The sequence below is a fragment of the Fukomys damarensis genome, unplaced genomic scaffold (assembly GCF_012274545.1).
Source record: "Fukomys damarensis isolate Sample0158 unplaced genomic scaffold, DMR_v1.0_HiC HiC_scaffold_6, whole genome shotgun sequence".
NCBI lineage: Eukaryota > Metazoa > Chordata > Mammalia > Rodentia > Bathyergidae > Fukomys > Fukomys damarensis.
This window is the reverse complement of record NW_022900918.1, coordinates 42,127,167-42,136,673: the sequence shown is the minus strand read 5'-3', so window position 1 is coordinate 42,136,673 and position 9,507 is coordinate 42,127,167.

The following is a 9,507-nucleotide window of genomic DNA, read 5'->3' as shown; positions in this document are numbered from 1 at the left end:
CAGGACCTTGCACTTGTGAGGCAGGTCTGCTGCCACTGAGCTAAATCCTGGCCCAAGGAATTTTAAGAATACAGAATTATGTGCCACAGTCACCAATCTATACAAAGGTCTCCTGAGTGCATTTCTCTTGTCTAAAAGGAACCTCATTCCCTCAGACCAATCTGCCCTTGCACCCCGACCCTGGTAACACCACCGGCTCCACTTCTGCAAGCTGCAATTCCTAACAAGCCCCACAAATGAGGCAGATCATGCCACATCTGCCTATCTGTGACTGCTGGTTCCATTCACAAAATATCTTCCGGGCTCAAACGACAAGATGTAGAACTTCCTTTTGTAAGGCTGAATATTATTCGACTTTGTATATGAGGTGTGACCAAAATATACAGTGAATGTTTGAATTGATAAATGTATTACACCAAAAGACACACTGTCAGGTCCTTCCTCGCTATGAGCACGCTTATCCCACTGTTCTTGCCACTTTCTGAAGCAGTTCTGAAGATATTCTTTCCTGGGTGTCTTTACCAGGTGTGATTTTAAAAAAGATACAGTGACAGCTGCTGCCGAGTGCCACCCAACAGAAAGGTAGCTCATAAAATCATGATGCTGTGTCCCCCTCCACCTTATTCACTGAATCTGGCACCGTGTGACTCCTGGCTCTTCCAAAAGTCAGAATGGCCACAAAAGGCAAACGTTTTCAATCCATTCAGGACATTGAGGCAGCCAGGACAGCACAACTAAAGACACTCAGGAAAGAAGACTCCAGAGCTGCTGCAGGACGTGGCGAGGACGGTGGGATGAGCGTGTCTGAAGAGAGGGGAGGGTTCTGAGGGAGGTTCATGGCAGCGTGTCTTTGCTGTAACGTTTTTATTTAAACACACACACACCAAGCTTTTGGTCACACCGGTATTCCACATTCTCTCTACCCTCTCAAGCACTGTGGACACAGGCATGCTGATGTCTCCTACACAGACTGACGCAACCTCTTTGGATTCAGCGGGAGGTGGGCTGGCTGAGTCAGACGTGGGTCTGCTTTCGAGGGCTCCACACTGTCCCCCACAGGGGCAAAGCCAGGGATAGCCCCCCAGCAGTGTGTGTGGCTCCCTTCTCCCATGTCCTCCAGAGATGCCACTGTCCCTTTGGTAGCAGCCGTTCTAGCAGGGTGGGGTGGCGCCTCTTTAAGGTCTAACTGGCATTTCTGTAATGGGTGGTGGTGCTGGGCGCTGCTCCCAGCACCCAGTGTAGGCCAGTCATGTGCATCTTCTTCCTGAGGTCTGCTCTAAGCCCTCGCACACATTCATTGGTTCTCAGTCTCCTGTTGAGCTCCTTTCATGGGTAGGTTTCACCCCTTGTCACAGTGTGCTTTGCAAATGTGTCCTCCATCTGCACACAGCTGGGGATCTCACTAGCCTCTGCCTCCTTGGTGGTGTGGAGCCCCTGCTTAGTGTCCTCATAGGCTCATGTCCACCACCTGTTCAAGGTCATCCAAGGGCGGCAGTCACTTCCCATGGCTGCTGTAACAGCCACTGGGCGGGCCGCACCCCAGCCACTGACCTGCCCTGACTGGATCTGCCCAGGCAGGCCTGGTTTCCAGGAAGGGCGCATCCCACACGCTCTAAGCACAAGCTGGGTAGGGATACTGGTCCACCAAGGGCTGGGCTGCCCAGCACTGGGCCTGCAGGGCCAATGCCCCCTGGCGGACACCACTCTCCCCTCAGCCCGATCCCATTCCCGTTCACACAGCTAGAACTTTCCTCGCTTTCCCACTGTGCTCTTTACCCAGGCCCAGCCCAGCATCACTCACCTGCCCATGTGTGGCAGGGACCCGAGTCCACTGCATGGGACCCCAGCGAGGGCCCAGGCCCAGGACACAGCCTGCCAGAGGTACAATGGCATTCATCTTGGAGCCAGCAGAAGCCAGCCAGTGTGGCCAGATGGACACCCACAAACCTGCAGCTCACTGCCCATGACAGCTCAGTCGGGGAGAGGCTGGAGCTGCCTGGTTCTGACATCAGGCGAAGCACAGTTCCCACCGCCAGCCGTATTGGCCAAGCACCTCCTGTGAGCAGTGTCAGGACAGGCACAGAAACAAGCTGCACTGTAGATATTTGTTTCTATGAAAAAGACATTAACACCTTTGGAAAACGGAAACACAGCTGTACATGTTTTGACTTGAAAAACTGAAGGTATACTTGTGGGTCAGATTTCTTTCCTTGCTACAATTCTTTTTTTTTTTTTTTTTTTAAGACAGGCTCTCAACATATACACCAGGTTGGCCTTGAAGTCACTGTGCAGCCCTGGCCGGCCTTGAACTTCAGTGCTCGTCCTGCCTCAGCCTCCTGCGCACTGAGGTGAAAGCTTGACCAGCTATTCTTGCTGCGACTGTGACAGGAGCCCTAATTGGTGTCTGGAGTCACAGTGCAGACAGCAGCCCCGCTAGACCCAAGCACACCCAGGCCCCTTGTGCACCCCAAGCCCCTCCACAACCTGGCAGCTCCGGGATCGGCCAGAAGGAGGGAGGCAGAGCAAGGCGCACCACAGCCTCAGCACCACGCGTGTGACAATTCAATGCATGGATTACAGCCTGAGCGCGGCTGTTTTCGAGGGCCACGTGAGCGCCTTCTGCATATCATTGTATTTCCAATCTGGCACCGTGAACCATAAATAATCCTATCATTTATTAATTACATTCCCTAACCTAGTCAAGAAGAATCCTGCAGTGTGGAGCAGCAGATCATGCATAAACGGTTCATTGAAAAGCAACTCTCATTGCCAAGTAGCTGTAAATTAGGGTGTGATAATTACCCACTTTAACCTTTTAAACAGGTTCCTCTAAAAAGCTCCAAGATGGATGTTTTGTTACAACAACTTTGACCTCCGACACACAACGACACAATTAGTTTTCACCATGACAAAGGGATGCTCTGAGTAAGATGCACACGCCACGTTGTGACAGGTGTACCTGCACAGGTACTGAGGTGGGGACAGACTGCACCTTGGTCCCTGCCCACGGTGGGCGGTGAGGACAGAGCAGACTGGGAGACTGAATCTGCATGGGCTGCGACACTCAGGGGGCGCCGGCCCCGCCACTGGGAACAGTGGGTCCACACAGAGTGCCATCCTCACCCTAGCCCCACAGACACCTTCACCAATGTCACCAGAAAGGAAACACAGCCAGACAGGATCCACACAGCTTCCAAGGGAGCCCTGAGTGCCAGCACCAGTGTAAGCCAGACACTCCAGGGTGCCATCCCCTGGTGTCCAGGGAGAAACAGCCCACCAGACCCTCCAACACAGCCTTCACTGTACCAGGTCGCCTGCGGTCAGGGGCCAGCTCTGGAAGTCTCCTCCACAGCCTGCTGAGGGAGAGCCTGGAGCCCGAGCCCACCACAGCAGCTGTCTTGCTGTCTCACAACATGAAGGCACCACAGCAGAGCCCACTAAGGCACCAGGACACAGACACGTGCCCAAGAGGTCCACACTCCCTGATGGGAGGGGGCTGGGCAGGGGCAAAGGGAGGAGCAGAAGTTTGGGGACACAGAGCAGACCCTGTGCTCCGCTCCCACTCCTGTGGAAGGCATCACCCTTCCGGACACCACAATGGACACCATATTTCAACACAGCTCAGGAGGGGTGGCATCACCACTAAATTTCCAAGTCCCCTCTCACAAGGACAGGGGACCTTGCCCCTATGAGCTCCTGACAATTTTATCCAACTGGACCAACCTGCAGAGTTTTGGAGGGGTCAGGGAGGGACACAGTGCTGGGCACCAGTTCAGAGCCCTGGGGGGAAAGTCCGGGGGAGTGGATACAGGACCCACAGGGCCCAGCTGGGAGGGACCCAGGGGTCTCCTGGGACCTGGCCACCTCCATGCCGTGGCCCTCTCTGTGCTACTGTAGGGCCAAAGGGGACACTCTCCTGCAGGTGGCCGGGTGAGGACAAAAGGCCAGTCTCTGCCATTGGGTCGGGAGGGCACCGGGCACAGGGCCAGCAGGCAGAGCCTGTGTGCCTCTGGAGTGGGCACATGTGCTTGTGTGTGTCAGCATAGGAGCCACATGGCTGAAGGCCCCCTTAGGATATACTCCCCAGCTCGTGGAGGCTTACTGTGTGACAATTAAAGTCCGGGACATCAGGGACAGAGGGACCCAGCTTGGCAAGGGCTGTGAGGCAGACCACAGTGGCTCTGAGTAGAGTGCTTCACACACGTGAAATGCTGTTGACAAAGACTTCTACTGACACGGGCAAGCTTGTTCTATCACACTGCCAGAAGAAAACCAGGACACAAAACTGTATGACATCAGAATATCGGTGCTGTAAAATAATAATCACAGAAAGAGAAATACGCTGTTGTTCTGGCTGAATGCTACAGCTGCTTTCGCTGTCACCATAGCTGAATAGCTCCTGCCAATCTATAATTTTCTATGTTTTTTAAATAACCGTGAATTACATTTAATATAAGAAAATAAGTTTTACTTTTAAAAGGGATCGTGTAAATTCACAAATGAGACATCCCAAATCAACCATCGTGGGTGTTTTCTATCCCTGGTGTTTTTGAAGCCAGCAACAGCCAAGCAGTCACACCGTAGCTTACTGATGGCCACTGACAGGGCTCTGGGCAGCAGCAGCAGAATCGGGCCAGGTAGGGCTGTGCTCTGATGCCAGCTGAGGGTAACACACAAGCCCCCGAGGCTGGGCCCAAGGACCAGCATGGCACACAGTTTGTGTTGTGGTATCTGCACACGTGTGTTCAGGGACATGCACACTTTCCATATTCTTGCCTCATCCTCCAGCTACTTAATTCCAGAAACCGAGCTTTCCTTTGATAACAATGATGCAAGAGACTCCTGAATGAATGTGTCTAAAAATACAAACATTTGGGGCCAAGGTGTGGCTCTTGTCTAGCCCAGATTTAATCCCCAGTGCTGCAAAAGAAAAAAGAAAAGAAACACACACACACACACACACACACACACACACACACAGAAGTGACACATAGCCAGATAACTGTATTATTACCACAGCTGATCACCTAATTCTTAGCTTTGAAGTCATTTTTATACTTAAGGGCTTAGAAAATAAATTCCTAGTGATTCTGAAGTTTAAACTGTTGATGTTTTAAAATTAACTGCCAGGGAGGTATTTTGTGTTTCCAAATTTAGAAGCAGGGCAATTAAGGAGGTGACATTCTGCTATGAAAAGCCACTGGGACTCTGATGAAACTTTTTGTAACACTATTACTTTTGACTTCACTGAAGCACAGAAATCCCCAATCTAAGAGAACATTCTGAGAAAGTTTCAGAACAACAAAATGGAAAACTTGTGATGAAATAAAGATATTTTTTAACCTAAGCAGCAGTAGGCAGTGCAGAAAACACGATTATATCATCAGTAGCTTTCTTCTTTACCCACCGGGGGGTTTGTAATTATGTCATAATTCATATTTAATTGTTTCATCTGAAGACTATTATCTCATTTCTTCATGATTGTCTTATTCTAGCTGTTTATATTTTTTCCTATTCACAATGTCATAATTTCCAGACTAAAATATTGAGCTTAGAAAATATTAGTTTTGTCATAATTGATATATGTATATGATTTAATTTTTATTTTAACTTTTTAGAAAAATCAAAATGTAATTAAAATATGTCTTGTGTCTTAACTATAGAAGCCTGCATTCAGAAGTCTTTAAAATACATTGAAAAGGGCATTCATAGCTATCGTTCCCTTTATGGCAAATATTAAACACATTTTTGCAGAGTATGGTGTTAATTACTATGATAAATATTTGCAAATGGAAGGAGAAAAAAAAAACCAACGTGTACTATACAAAAGCCGCAGTTACTGAAACAAAAAGAGCTAAAGCCCAACATTCCTACTGAGAAATAAAGCTGACTTGGAGCAGCCTCATTCTTCAGAAATCCGTCGTTTCAAAATTGTGCTGTAGATGTTTTCCTAGCGGGATTTTGTGGAATTCAGAAAGGGCTTTTGCAGGGAGCTGGATCTTTGTCCAGGCTCCACACAGGAGGCTGGGCTTAGATGAGGGAAGGCAGCCGTGTGTGCACAGAACTCGCCCACTGTCGCCCCGCGTGCTCTGGGCCCTGGCTGGGGTGGGCTGCGGTGACCAGAATCCACCGTCACTGGAGGAGGACGCCGGAGGCACCTCTATGGACCGGAAGCACCTGTTCCAACACGCAGGGTCCGGCCGCAGGATCCTCAACACATTTCCGGGTCAGCTGGGGAAGGAGGCGGGCTCTGCACGTTTCTTACCTTCGAAGTGGCCGTGGTGCCAGGCCAGCATCACTGCTGGAGGCCTGGAGCCAGAGACGAAGTGCGGTCACCCACGACAGGACTCAGGGGCGGAGAAGAGCGAAGTGTAATAAACACACTAGAGCTACAGGTCCGATCATCCGGGACCTTGTCTCTCAGGTAAGTGTGAGCGAAATAAAAGACAGTGGGAAACAGGGGCCGGATCTTGGCAAAAGGGAAGGGGACTGAGGGAGGGAGGAACTGGAAGGGGACATAAACACTGAGGTGTGTTGTGTCCAGGCACCAACTGCCCACCAGGGATGTGACCACTGCGCTGCAAATGTAGACTAATACAAACCAAAATGTCAGAAAAGACCCACCTATTTTCCTAAAAGAAAGTTTTGTAAGTGGCCGTGTACCACAATGGGCTCAGGAAACCCTGCAGACTTAGCCACTGGTGCCTGTCCTCACCTGCACTGGCGTCTCACCCTGACCATCTGGGTAGTCAAGAGCAGTGCCCGGGCCAGGGCTTTGAGAGGAGAGGCCAAAGGGCGAGCAGCGAGACAGAAGAAACCCAGGCAATCAGCAGGAGAAAAACTAACAAAATCACCTCACCACCACCAGAAGCTGGGTAGGAGAGAGGACACACACATCGTCCTGACACCAGTCCCCAGAGGTCACATTTGAGGAAAAAATAAGAGTTTCTGGGATTAAAAACCTAACAACCCAACTAAGATTCTAATAGAAGACAAAGTTTATGACATTTTAAAATAATTAAAATAAAAGTCAACAAGAGAAGGTGAGCCAAACGATCCGGGGACAGAGTAGTGGATGAGTCCCAGCCCAGAGAGGGCAGTCACAGCTGTGCACAGAGGACCCTGTGGAGGACAGAGGCACAGCGGGTCCCGCAGCCAAGGTGGACACACACAGATACCACATACATGTGACATAAATAAAAGGCCTATGATCTTAAGTTCCATGTACCAGAGCAAAGGAAAATCCTTTTCTAAAGCTTCTAGTGAGGGAGAGAAAAGAGTCAATGACACGGGACCATGAATTAATGCAACACCCAGAGTCTTGGCACTGGACCCCAAACACCTGGACACTTTCCATCCCAGAACTTTCACAGCCCAGTGAAGGACAAAGGCGGAAGAAAAGACAACGGCTAACTTCTTTTCTTACATGTACTGTCAGATCTAATCCACTAGAGGAAGGCAAACCAGGAGTGAGTGGCAGGGTCCAGGGGACAGAGGCTGACCAGCCCAGCCTGATATCCAGGAGGAGAGACCAGAAGGCCAGTGGCTCCAGTCGGGAGGGGACAGTCCATCCAGGGGATCAGAGGGGGAGATGAGGGTTTAATAGATTATGTTTGTTATAAGAATTTAAGGATGAAACCATGGAATGTTAAGCAAGTAGAATAATAAAACAAGTACTAGAAAAACAAAAGTTTCATAAGAAAAAAATCCCAATCCTTGAATAACCCATGACCCATGCATGAGTAGCAGTGAGACAGAGGGGTAAGTCAGTGTACACTGTCTCGGTTGTGCTCACATGTTACAGTACTGCTTCACAGAGAGGTGGGGAGAGAAAGAGGAGAGTGTGCTCGGAGGAGTGACCAGAAGCTAAATCTGCACAAATGTCTGTCTCAATAATATCTCAAATGTAAAAAGCTAGAGAGAATGATATGAGCATTGATGTTTAGAAATGTGGGACAAAAACCTGAAATGATGGGGCCAGGGTTTAGCTCAGGGGCACCTCCCCTGCCTCACAAGTGCAAGGTCCTGAGTTTGATCCCAGGTAACCCCCCCAAAAAAACACAGAAATGATGAGGACCTCAGGGGCACCTCCAGGTGGCAGGAATCATAGATGAGGAGGGACAATGCCAGGGATGGCCTCTTACCCTAATCCTCACCCCTTACCCTAACCCTAACCTCTAACCCCAATGCCGACCCAGCAGCCAGAGACTATGGAGAGAAGCCAGAGCGGCCCCACATCCAGCCTGGCCTGGCAGACGAGGCCCAGCTAAGAACACTGACTGTATGAGCTCAGCGCTGTCTCCTGCACCATCTGGGGTGAACCCATCCAAGCACCCGCAGCAGCTCTGCCCTGTTGACTGACAGAGGCCTCCAGCCTCTCATGGTCTTGTGGACCGAGAGTGCCACTCGCCTTTGCCAAGTTGCAGTGTACAGCTCCTCTGTCTGCAGGGTGCTCACTTCTGGGATGCAGGAGACAGTCTGAGGGGCTTTGCGGAGGCTAAGGTTTTTGGAAGCTCCCTGATTCCCCATATTTCCTCTTTTCCTTTGTAAGCCCTGCAGTGCTGGTGTTTAAATCAGCAACCCCCCAAGGGAGGAACCCTGAGTGCAGAGTCGTGGTGAAGACTACACTGCTGCTCCAGGCTAAGAGTGATGATCGTGACCAGCAGGCTCCGCACAGGCCACGCACTGGGCCAGTGATACCTCACCAGCATCCGAGGAGGTGGGGAAGGCAAATGCCACAGGGAGATGCCTCGGGACTGAGGGCACCCCTGGAAGAGGGGTCCCCCGGGACAGCTTTCCAAAGCAAAACGATGCAGCAAATCGAGCAGCCACCTCCGAGCGGACCCCAGGAGTGCTGGCCCAGTCCGTGGGGACATTTCCTCAGTGTCCCTCTGTGCAGAAGGAAGCAAGGCCAGCAGCAGCAGAATCCGGCCGGCCCAGGAAGGCTGGGTCTGGCCTCTTTTTGGCAGTGGACACGCTTAAGGAAGCAGACCCCATTGGGGAGAAGGCTACAGGAGTCGGGTGCAGCAGCCTGGACAGACTGGAGGAGGGGAGCGGAGTCTGGGAAGCGTGTGGGCACCACCTCTGAGGCTGCATGTTCCCGGGACAGGCGACTCTGATGTCATACTTTCCAGATGATCACAGCAGCCCAGAGCAGCACAGCTTCCACAGGAGTTTTGGGATGAGAGGGGAAACAATCAGGGAAGGACAGTCTGTGTTTATGTCGCTGAACTAAAAGAAGAGCAAACTTACCCCTGCAATGCCCCGCAAGCCCAGGATGCACCTTCCACCCAGAGACGGACATGCTGTGCTCCCAGATGTGGCCCTGTGGAGCTCTGGTGTCCAAGGGCCCCCAGGGACCCCATGAGCACTTGTCATGGGTAGAGAGAGTCAGGAAAGGATACGACCAAGTGACAGCAAGCTTATACAAGGTCCCAGGGAGGCCACCGGAGCAGGACCCGGCTACCAGCCCCAGTTGATGTCCCCAGACCCTGGAGCAGGAGGCCT